A 10922-nucleotide genomic window follows, 5' to 3' on the forward strand; every position below is an offset into this window, starting at 1 on the left:
AAATAGACAGATTTGGCCGAAACTCGTCAAAATCGGACGATTTGAGCAAATTCCGTGATGAAACGATCTTTCTTATCGATTTCGATCGTTTCTGCCTATTTTATCATTTTGGCACGTTTTCATCTATTTGGTTCAATTTGAAGCCAAAATAGACAGATTTGGCCGAAACTCGTCAAAATCGGACGATTTGAGCAAATTCCGTTATGAAACGATCTTTCTTATCGATTTCGATCGTTTCTGCCTATTTTATCATTTTGGCACGTTTTCATCTATTTGGTTCAATTTGAAGCCAAAATAGACAGATTTGGCCGAAACTCGTCAAAATCGGACGATTTGAGCAAATTCCGTGATGAAACGATCTTTCTTATCGATTTCGATCGTTTCTGCCTATTTTATCATTTCGGCACGTTTTCATCAAATTGGTTCAATTGGAAGCCAAAATAGACAGATTTTGCCGAAATTCGTCAAAATCGGACGATTTGAGCAAATTCCGTGATGAAACGATCTTTCTTATCGATTTCGATCGTTTCTGCCTATTTTATCATTTCGGCACGTTTTCATCAAATTGGTTCAATTGGAAGCCAACATAAACAGGTTTGGCCGAAATTCGTCAAAATCGGACGATTTGAGCAAATTCCGTGATGAAACGATCTTTCTTATCGATTTCGATCGTTTCTGCCTATTTTGTCATTCTGGCACGTTTTCATCAATTTAGATCAATTTGAAGCCAAAATAGACAGATTTGGCCGAAATTCGTCAAAATCGGACGATTTGAGCAAATTCCGTGATGAAACGATCTTTCTTATCGATTTCGATCGTTTCTGCCTATTTTATCATTTCGGCACGTTTTCATCAAATTGGTTCAATTGGAAGCCAAAATAGACAGATTTGGCCGAAATTCGTCAAAATCGGACGATTTGAGCAAATTCCGTGATGAAACGATCTTTCTTATCGATTTTGATCGTTTCTGCCTATTTTGTCATTTTGGCACGTTTTCATCAATTTAGTTCAATTTGAAGCCAAAATAGACAGATTTGGCCGAAACTCGTCAAAATCGGACGATTTGAGCAAATTCCGTGATGAAACGATCGTTTCTGACAGATTTCGCTCGTTTTTGCCTATTTTATCATTTTGGCACGTTTTCATCTATTTGGTTCAATTTGAAGCCAAAATAGACAGATTTGGCCGAAATTCGTCAAAATCGGACGATTTGAGCAAATTCCGTGATGAAACGATCGTTTCTGACAGATTTCGCTCGTTTTTGCCTATTTTATCATTTTGGCACGTTTTCATCTATTTGGTTCAATTTGAATCAAGTTTTACCAGATTTGGCCGAAATTCGTCAAAATCGGACGATTTGAGCAAATTCCGTGATGAAACGATCTTTCTTATCGATTTCGATCGTTTCTGCCTATGTTGTCATTTTGGCTCGTTTTCATCAATTTGGTGCAATTGGAAGCCAGAATAGACAGATTTGGCCGAAACTCGTCAAAATCGGACGATTTGAGCAAATTCCGTGATGAAACGATCGTTTCTGACAGATTTCGCTCGTTTTTGCCTATTTTATCATTTTGGCACGTTTTCATCTATTTGGTTCAATTTGAAGCCATAATAAACAGATATTGCCGAAATTCGTCAAAATCGGACGATTTGAGCAAATTCCGTGATGTAACGATCTTTCTTATCGATTTCGATCGTTTCTGCCTATTTTATCATTTCGGCACGTTTTCATCAAATTGGTTCAATTGGAAGCCAAAATAGACAGATTTGGCCGAAATTCGTCAAAATCGTACGATTTGAGCAAATTCCGTGATGAAACGATCTTTCTTATCGATTTCGATCGTTTCTGCCTATTTTATCATTTTGGCTCGTTTTCATCAATTTGGTGCAATTGGAAGCCAAAATAGACCGCTTTGGCCGAAACTCGTCAAAATCGGACGATTTGAGCAAATTCCGTTATGAAACGATCTTTCTTATCGATTTCGATCGTTTCTGCCTATTTTATCATTTTGGCTCGTTTTCATCAATTTGGTGCAATTGGAAGCCAAAATAGACCGATTTGGCCGAAACTCGTCAAAATCGGACGATTTGAGCAAATTCCGTTATGAAACGATCTTTCTTATCGATTTCGATCGTTTCTGCCTATTTTGTCATTTCGGCACGTTTTCATCAAATTGGTTCAATTGGAAGCCAAAATAGACAGATTTGGCCGAAATTCGTCAAAATCGTACGATTTGAGCAAATTCCGTGATGAAACGATCTTTCTTATCGATTTCGATCGTTTCTGCCTATTTTATCATTTTGGCACGTTTTCATCAAATTGGTTCAATTGGAAGCCAAAATAGACAGATTTGGCCGAAATTCGTCAAAATCGTACGATTTGAGCAAATTCCGTGATAAAACGATCTTTCTTATCGATTTCGATCGTTTCTGCCTATTTTATCATTTCGGCACGTTTTCATCTATTTGGTTCAATTTGAAGCCATAATAAACAGATATTGCCGAAATTCGTCAAAATCGGACGATTTGAGCAAATTCCGTGATGTAACGATCTTTCTTATCGATTTCGATCGTTTCTGCCTATTTTATCATTTCGGCACGTTTTCATCTATTTGGTTCAATTTGAAGCCATAATAACCAGATATTGCCGAAATTCGTCAAAATCGGACGATTTGAGCAAATTCCGTGATGTAACGATCTTTCTTATCGATTTCGATCGTTTCTGCCTATTTTATCATTTTGGCTCGTTTTCATCAATTTGGTGCAATTGGAAGCCAAAATAGACCGATTTGGCCGAAACTCGTCAAAATCGGACGATTTGAGCAAATTCCGTGATAAAACGATCTTTCTTATCGATTTCGATCGTTTCTGCCTATTTTATCATTTCGGCACGTTTTCATCTATTTGGTTCAATTTGAAGCCATAATAAACAGATATTGCCGAAATTCGTCAAAATCGGACGATTTGAGCAAATTCCGTTATGAAACGATCTTTCTTATCGATTTCGATCGTTTCTGCCTATTTTGTCATTTCGGCACGTTTTCATCAAATTGGTTCAATTGGAAGCCAAAATAGACAGATTTGGCCGAAATTCGTCAAAATCGTACGATTTGAGCAAATTCCGTGATGAAACGATCTTTCTTATCGATTTCGATCGTTTCTGCCTATTTTATCATTTTGGCTCGTTTTCATCAATTTGGTGCAATTGGAAGCCAAAATAGACCGATTTGGCCGAAACTCGTCAAAATCGGACGATTTGAGCAAATTCCGTTATGAAACGATCTTTCTTATCGATTTCGATCGTTTCTGCCTATTTTATCATTTTGGCTCGTTTTCATCAATTTGGTGCAATTGGAAGCCAAAATAGACCGATTTGGCCGAAACTCGTCAAAATCGGACGATTTGAGCAAATTCCGTTATGAAACGATCTTTCTTATCGATTTCGATCGTTTCTGCCTATTTTGTCATTTCGGCACGTTTTCATCAAATTGGTTCAATTGGAAGCCAAAATAGACAGATTTGGCCGAAATTCGTCAAAATCGTACGATTTGAGCAAATTCCGTGATGAAACGATCTTTCTTATCGATTTCGATCGTTTCTGCCTATTTTATCATTTTGGCACGTTTTCATCAAATTGGTTCAATTGGAAGCCAAAATAGACAGATTTGGCCGAAATTCGTCAAAATCGTACGATTTGAGCAAATTCCGTGATAAAACGATCTTTCTTATCGATTTCGATCGTTTCTGCCTATTTTATCATTTCGGCACGTTTTCATCTATTTGGTTCAATTTGAAGCCATAATAAACAGATATTGCCGAAATTCGTCAAAATCGGACGATTTGAGCAAATTCCGTGATGTAACGATCTTTCTTATCGATTTCGATCGTTTCTGCCTATTTTATCATTTCGGCACGTTTTCATCTATTTGGTTCAATTTGAAGCCATAATAACCAGATATTGCCGAAATTCGTCAAAATCGGACGATTTGAGCAAATTCCGTGATGTAACGATCTTTCTTATCGATTTCGATCGTTTCTGCCTATTTTGTCATTTTGGCACGTTTTCATCAATTTAGATCAATTTGAAGCCAAAATAGACAGATTTGGCCGAAATTCGTCAAAATCGTACGATTTGAGCAAATTCCGTGATGAAACGATCTTTCTTATCGATTTCGATCGTTTCTGCCTATTTTATCATTTTGGCTCGTTTTCATCAATTTGGTGCAATTGGAAGCCAAAATAGACCGATTTGGCCGAAACTCGTCAAAATCGGACGATTTGAGCAAATTCCGTTATGAAACGATCTTTCTTATCGATTTCGATCGTTTCTGCCTATTTTATCATTTTGGCACGTTTTCATCTATTTGGTTCAATTTGAAGCCAAAATAGACAGATTTGGCCGAAACTCGTCAAAATCGGACGATTTGAGCAAATTCCGTGATGAAACGATCGTTTCTGACAGATTTCGCTCGTTTTTGCCTATTTTATCATTTTGGCACGTTTTCATCTATTTGGTTCAATTTGAAGCCATAATAAACAGATTTGGCCGAAATTCTTCAAAATCGGACGATTTGAGCAAATTCCGTGATGAAACGATCTTTCTTATCGATTTCGATCGTTTCTGCCTATTTTATCATTTCGGCACGTTTTCATCAAATTGGTTCAATTGGAAGCCAAAATAGACAGATTTGGCCGAAATTCGTCAAAATCGGACGATTTGAGCAAATTCCGTGATGAAACGATCTTTCTTATCGATTTCGATCGTTTCTGCCTATTTTATCATTTCGGCACGTTTTCATCAAATTGGTTCAATTGGAAGCCAAAATTGACAGATTTGGCCGAAATTCGTCAAAATCGGACGATTTGAGCAAATTCCGTGATGAAACGATCTTTCTTATCGATTTCGATCGTTTCTGCCTATTTTATCATTTCGGCACGTTTTCATCAAATTGGTTCAATTGGAAGCCAAAATTGACAGATTTGGCCGAAACTCGTCAAAATCGGACGATTTGAGCAAATTCCGTGATGAAACGATCTTTCTTATCGATTTCGATCGTTTCTGCCTATTTTATCATTTTGGCTCGTTTTCATCAATTTGGTGCAATTGGAAGCCAAAATAGACCGATTTGGCCGAAACTCGTCAAAATCGGACGATTTGAGCAAATTCCGTTATGAAACGAACTTTCTTATCGATTTCGATCGTTTCTGCCTATTTTATCATTTTGGCACGTTTTCATCTATTTGGTTCAATTTGAAGCCATAATAAACAGATTTGGCCGAAATTCTTCAAAATCGGACGATTTGAGCAAATTCCGTGATGAAACGATCTTTCTTATCGATTTCGATCGTTTCTGCCTATTTTATCATTTCGGCACGTTTTCATCAAATTGGTTCAATTGGAAGCCAAAATAGACAGATTTGGCCGAAATTCGTCAAAATCGGACGATTTGAGCAAATTCCGTGATGTAACGATCTTTCTTATCGATTTCGATCGTTTCTGCCTATTTTGTCATTTTGGCACGTTTTCATCAATTTAGTTCAATTTGAAGCCAAAATAGACAGATTTGGCCGAAATTCGTCAAAATCGGACGATTTGAGCAAATTCCGTGATGAAACGATCTTTCTTATCGATTTCGATCGTTTCTGCCTATTTTATCATTTCGGCACGTTTTCATCAAATTGGTTCAATTGGAAGCCAAAATAGACAGATTTGGCCGGAATTCGTTAAAATCGGACGATTTGAGCAAATTCCGTGATGAAACGATCTTTCTTATCGATTTCGATCGTTTCTGCCTATTTTGTCATTTTGGCACGTTTTCATCTATTTGGTTCAATTTGAAGCCAAAATAGACAGATTTGGCCGAAATTCGTCAAAATCGGACGATTTGAGCAAATTCCGTGATGAAACGATCTTTCTTATCGATTTCGATCGTTTCTGCCTATTTTGTCATTTTGGCTCGTTTTCATCAATTTGGTGCAATTGGAAGCCAAAATAGACAGATTTGGCCGAAACTCGTCAAAATCGGACGATTTGAGCAAATTCCGTGATGAAACGATCGTTTCTGACAGATTTCGCTCGTTTTTGCCTATTTTATCATTTTGGCACGTTTTCATCTATTTGGTTCAATTTGAAGCCATAATAAACAGATATTGCCGAAATTCGTCAAAATCGGACGATTTGAGCAAATTCCGTGATGTAACGATCTTTCTTATCGATTTCGATCGTTTCTGCCTATTTTATCATTTTGGCACGTTTTCATCAAATTGGTTCAATTGGAAGCCAAAATAGACAGATTTGGCCGAAATTCGTCAAAATCGTACGATTTGAGCAAATTCCGTGATGAAACGATCTTTCTTATCGATTTCGATCGTTTCTGCCTATTTTATCATTTTGGCACGTTTTCATCAAATTGGTTCAATTGGAAGCCAAAATAGACAGATTTGGCCGAAATTCGTCAAAATCGTACGATTTGAGCAAATTCCGTGATAAAACGATCTTTCTTATCGATTTCGATCGTTTCTGCCTATTTTATCATTTCGGCACGTTTTCATCTATTTGGTTCAATTTGAAGCCATAATAAACAGATATTGCCGAAATTCGTCAAAATCGGACGATTTGAGCAAATTCCGTGATGTAACGATCTTTCTTATCGATTTCGATCGTTTCTGCCTATTTTATCATTTCGGCACGTTTTCATCTATTTGGTTCAATTTGAAGCCATAATAACCAGATATTGCCGAAATTCGTCAAAATCGGACGATTTGAGCAAATTCCGTGATGTAACGATCTTTCTTATCGATTTCGATCGTTTCTGCCTATTTTATCATTTTGGCTCGTTTTCATCAATTTGGTGCAATTGGAAGCCAAAATAGACCGATTTGGCCGAAACTCGTCAAAATCGGACGATTTGAGCAAATTCCGCGATGAAACGATCTTTCTTATCGATTTCGATCGTTTCTGCCTATTTTGTCATTTTGGCACGTTTTCATCAATTTAGATCAATTTGAAGCCAAAATAGACAGATTTGGCCGAAATTCGTCAAAATCGTACGATTTGAGCAAATTCCGTGATGAAACGATCTTTCTTATCGATTTCGATCGTTTCTGCCTATTTTATCATTTTGGCTCGTTTTCATCAATTTGGTGCAATTGGAAGCCAAAATAGACCGATTTGGCCGAAACTCGTCAAAATCGGACGATTTGAGCAAATTCCGTTATGAAACGATCTTTCTTATCGATTTCGATCGTTTCTGCCTATTTTATCATTTTGGCACGTTTTCATCTATTTGGTTCAATTTGAAGCCAAAATAGACAGATTTGGCCGAAACTCGTCAAAATCGGACGATTTGAGCAAATTCCGTGATGAAACGATCGTTTCTGACAGATTTCGCTCGTTTTTGCCTATTTTATCATTTTGGCACGTTTTCATCTATTTGGTTCAATTTGAAGCCATAATAAACAGATTTGGCCGAAATTCTTCAAAATCGGACGATTTGAGCAAATTCCGTGATGTAACGATCTTTCTTATCGATTTCGATCGTTTCTGCCTATTTTATCATTTCGGCACGTTTTCATCTATTTGGTTCAATTTGAAGCCATAATAACCAGATATTGCCGAAATTCGTCAAAATCGGACGATTTGAGCAAATTCCGTGATGTAACGATCTTTCTTATCGATTTCGATCGTTTCTGCCTATTTTATCATTTTGGCTCGTTTTCACCAATTTGGTGCAATTGGAAGCCAAAATAGACCGATTTGGCCGAAACTCGTCAAAATCGGACGATTTGAGCAAATTCCGTTATGAAACGATCTTTCTTATCGATTTCGATCGTTTCTGCCTATTTTGTCATTTTGGCACGTTTTCATCAATTTAGATCAATTTGAAGCCAAAATAGACAGATTTGGCCGAAATTCGTCAAAATCGTACGATTTGAGCAAATTCCGTGATGTAACGATCTTTCTTATCGATTTCGATCGTTTCTGCCTATTTTATCATTTCGGCACGTTTTCATCAAATTGGTTCAATTGGAAGCCAAAATAGACAGATTTGGCCGAAATTCGTCAAAATCGTACGATTTGAGCAAATTCCGTGATGTAACGATCTTTCTTATCGATTTCGATCGTTTCTGCCTATTTTATCATTTCGGCACGTTTTCATCAAATTGGTTCAATTGGAAGCCAAAATAGACAGATTTGGCCGAAATTCGTCAAAATCGTACGATTTGAGCAAATTCCGTGATGAAACGATCTTTCTTATCGATTTCGATCGTTTCTGCCTATTTTATCATTTTGGCTCGTTTTCACCAATTTGGTGCAATTGGAAGCCAAAATAGACCGATTTGGCCGAAACTCGTCAAAATCGGACGATTTGAGCAAATTCCGTTATGAAACGATCTTTCTTATCGATTTCGATCGTTTCTGCCTATTTTGTCATTTTGGCACGTTTTCATCAATTTAGATCAATTTGAAGCCAAAATAGACAGATTTGGCCGAAATTCGTCAAAATCGTACGATTTGAGCAAATTCCGTGATGTAACGATCTTTCTTATCGATTTCGATCGTTTCTGCCTATTTTATCATTTCGGCACGTTTTCATCAAATTGGTTCAATTGGAAGCCAAAATAGACAGATTTGGCCGAAATTCGTCAAAATCGTACGATTTGAGCAAATTCCGTGATAAAACGATCTTTCTTATCGATTTCGATCGTTTCTGCCTATTTTATCATTTCGGCACGTTTTCATCTATTTGGTTCAATTTGAAGCCATAATAAACAGATATTGCCGAAATTCGTCAAAATCGGACGATTTGAGTAAATTCCGTGATGTAACGATCTTTCTTATCGATTTCGATCGTTCCTGCCTATTTTATCATTTCGGCACGTTTTCATCTATTTGGTTCAATTTGAAGCCATAATAAACAGATATTGCCGAAATTCGTCAAAATCGGACGATTTGAGCAAATTCCGTGATGTAACGATCTTTCTTATCGATTTCGATCGTTTCTGCCTATTTTATCATTTTGGCTCGTTTTCATCAATTTGGTGCAATTGGAAGCCAAAATAGACCGATTTGGCCGAAACTCGTCAAAATCGGACGATTTGAGCAAATTCCGTGATTAAACGATCTTTCTTATCGATTTCGATCGTTTCTGCCTATTTTGTCATTTTGGCACGTTTTCATCAATTTAGATCAATTTGAAGCCAAAATAGACAGATTTGGCCGAAATTCGTCAAAATCGTACGATTTGAGCAAATTCCGTGATGAAACGATCTTTCTTATCGATTTCGATCGTTTCTGCCTATTTTATCATTTTGGCTCGTTTTCATCAATTTGGTGCAATTGGAAGCCAAAATAGACAGATTTGGCCGAAATTCGTCAAAATCGGACGATTTGAGCAAATTCCGTGATGAAACGATCTTTCTTATCGATTTCGATCGTTTCTGCCTATTTTATCATTTCGGCACGTTTTCATCAAATTGGTTCAATTGGAAGCCAAAATAGACAGATTTGGCCGGAATTCGTTAAAATCGGACGATTTGAGCAAATTCCGTGATGAAACGATCTTTCTTATCGATTTCGATCGTTTCTGCCTATTTTGTCATTTTGGCACGTTTTCATCTATTTGGTTCAATTTGAAGCCAAAATAGACAGATTTGGCCGAAATTCGTCAAAATCGGACGATTTGAGCAAATTCCGTGATGAAACGATCTTTCTTATCGATTTCGATCGTTTCTGCCTATTTTATCATTTCGGCACGTATTCATCAAATTGGTTCAATTGGAAGCCAAAATAGACAGATTTGGCCGAAACTCGTCAAAATCGGACGATTTGAGCAAATTCCGTGATGAAACGATCTTTCTTATCGATTTCGATCGTTTCTGCCTATTTTGTCATTTTGGCACGTTTTCATCAATTTAGATCAATTTGAAGCCAAAATAGACAGATTTGGCCGAAATTCGTCAAAATCGTACGATTTGAGCAAATTCCGTGATGAAACGATCTTTCTTATCGATTTCGATCGTTTCTGCCTATTTTATCATTTTGGCTCGTTTTCATCAATTTGGTGCAATTGGAAGCCAAAATAGACCGATTTGGCCGAAACTCGTCAAAATCGGACGATTTGAGCAAATTCCGTTATGAAACGAACTTTCTTATCGATTTCGATCGTTTCTGCCTATTTTATCATTTTGGCACGTTTTCATCTATTTGGTTCAATTTGAAGCCAAAATAGACAGATTTGGCCGAAACTCGTCAAAATCGGACGATTTGAGCAAATTCCGTGATGAAACGATCGTTTCTGACAGATTTCGCTCGTTTTTGCCTATTTTATCATTTTGGCACGTTTTCATCTATTTGGTTCAATTTGAAGCCATAATAAACAGATTTGGCCGAAATTCTTCAAAATCGGACGATTTGAGCAAATTCCGTGATGAAACGATCTTTCTTATCGATTTCGATCGTTTCTGCCTATTTTATCATTTCGGCACGTTTTCATCAAATTGGTTCAATTGGAAGCCAAAATAGACAGATTTGGCCGAAATTCGTCAAAATCGGACGATTTGAGCAAATTCCGTGATGTAACGATCTTTCTTATCGATTTCGATCGTTTCTGCCTATTTTGTCATTTTGGCACGTTTTCATCAATTTAGTTCAATTTGAAGCCAAAATAGACAGATTTGGCCGAAATTCGTCAAAATCGGACGATTTGAGCAAATTCCGTGATGAAACGATCTTTCTTATCGATTTCGATCGTTTCTGCCTATTTTATCATTTCGGCACGTTTTCATCAAATTGGTTCAATTGGAAGCCAAAATAGACAGATTTGGCCGGAATTCGTTAAAATCGGACGATTTGAGCAAATTCCGTGATGAAACGATCTTTCTTATCGATTTCGATCGTTTCTGCCTATTTTGTCATTTTG

Source organism: Euwallacea similis, unplaced genomic scaffold, assembly GCF_039881205.1.
Source record: "Euwallacea similis isolate ESF13 unplaced genomic scaffold, ESF131.1 scaffold_64, whole genome shotgun sequence".
NCBI classification, from domain to species: Eukaryota; Metazoa; Arthropoda; class Insecta; order Coleoptera; family Curculionidae; genus Euwallacea; species Euwallacea similis.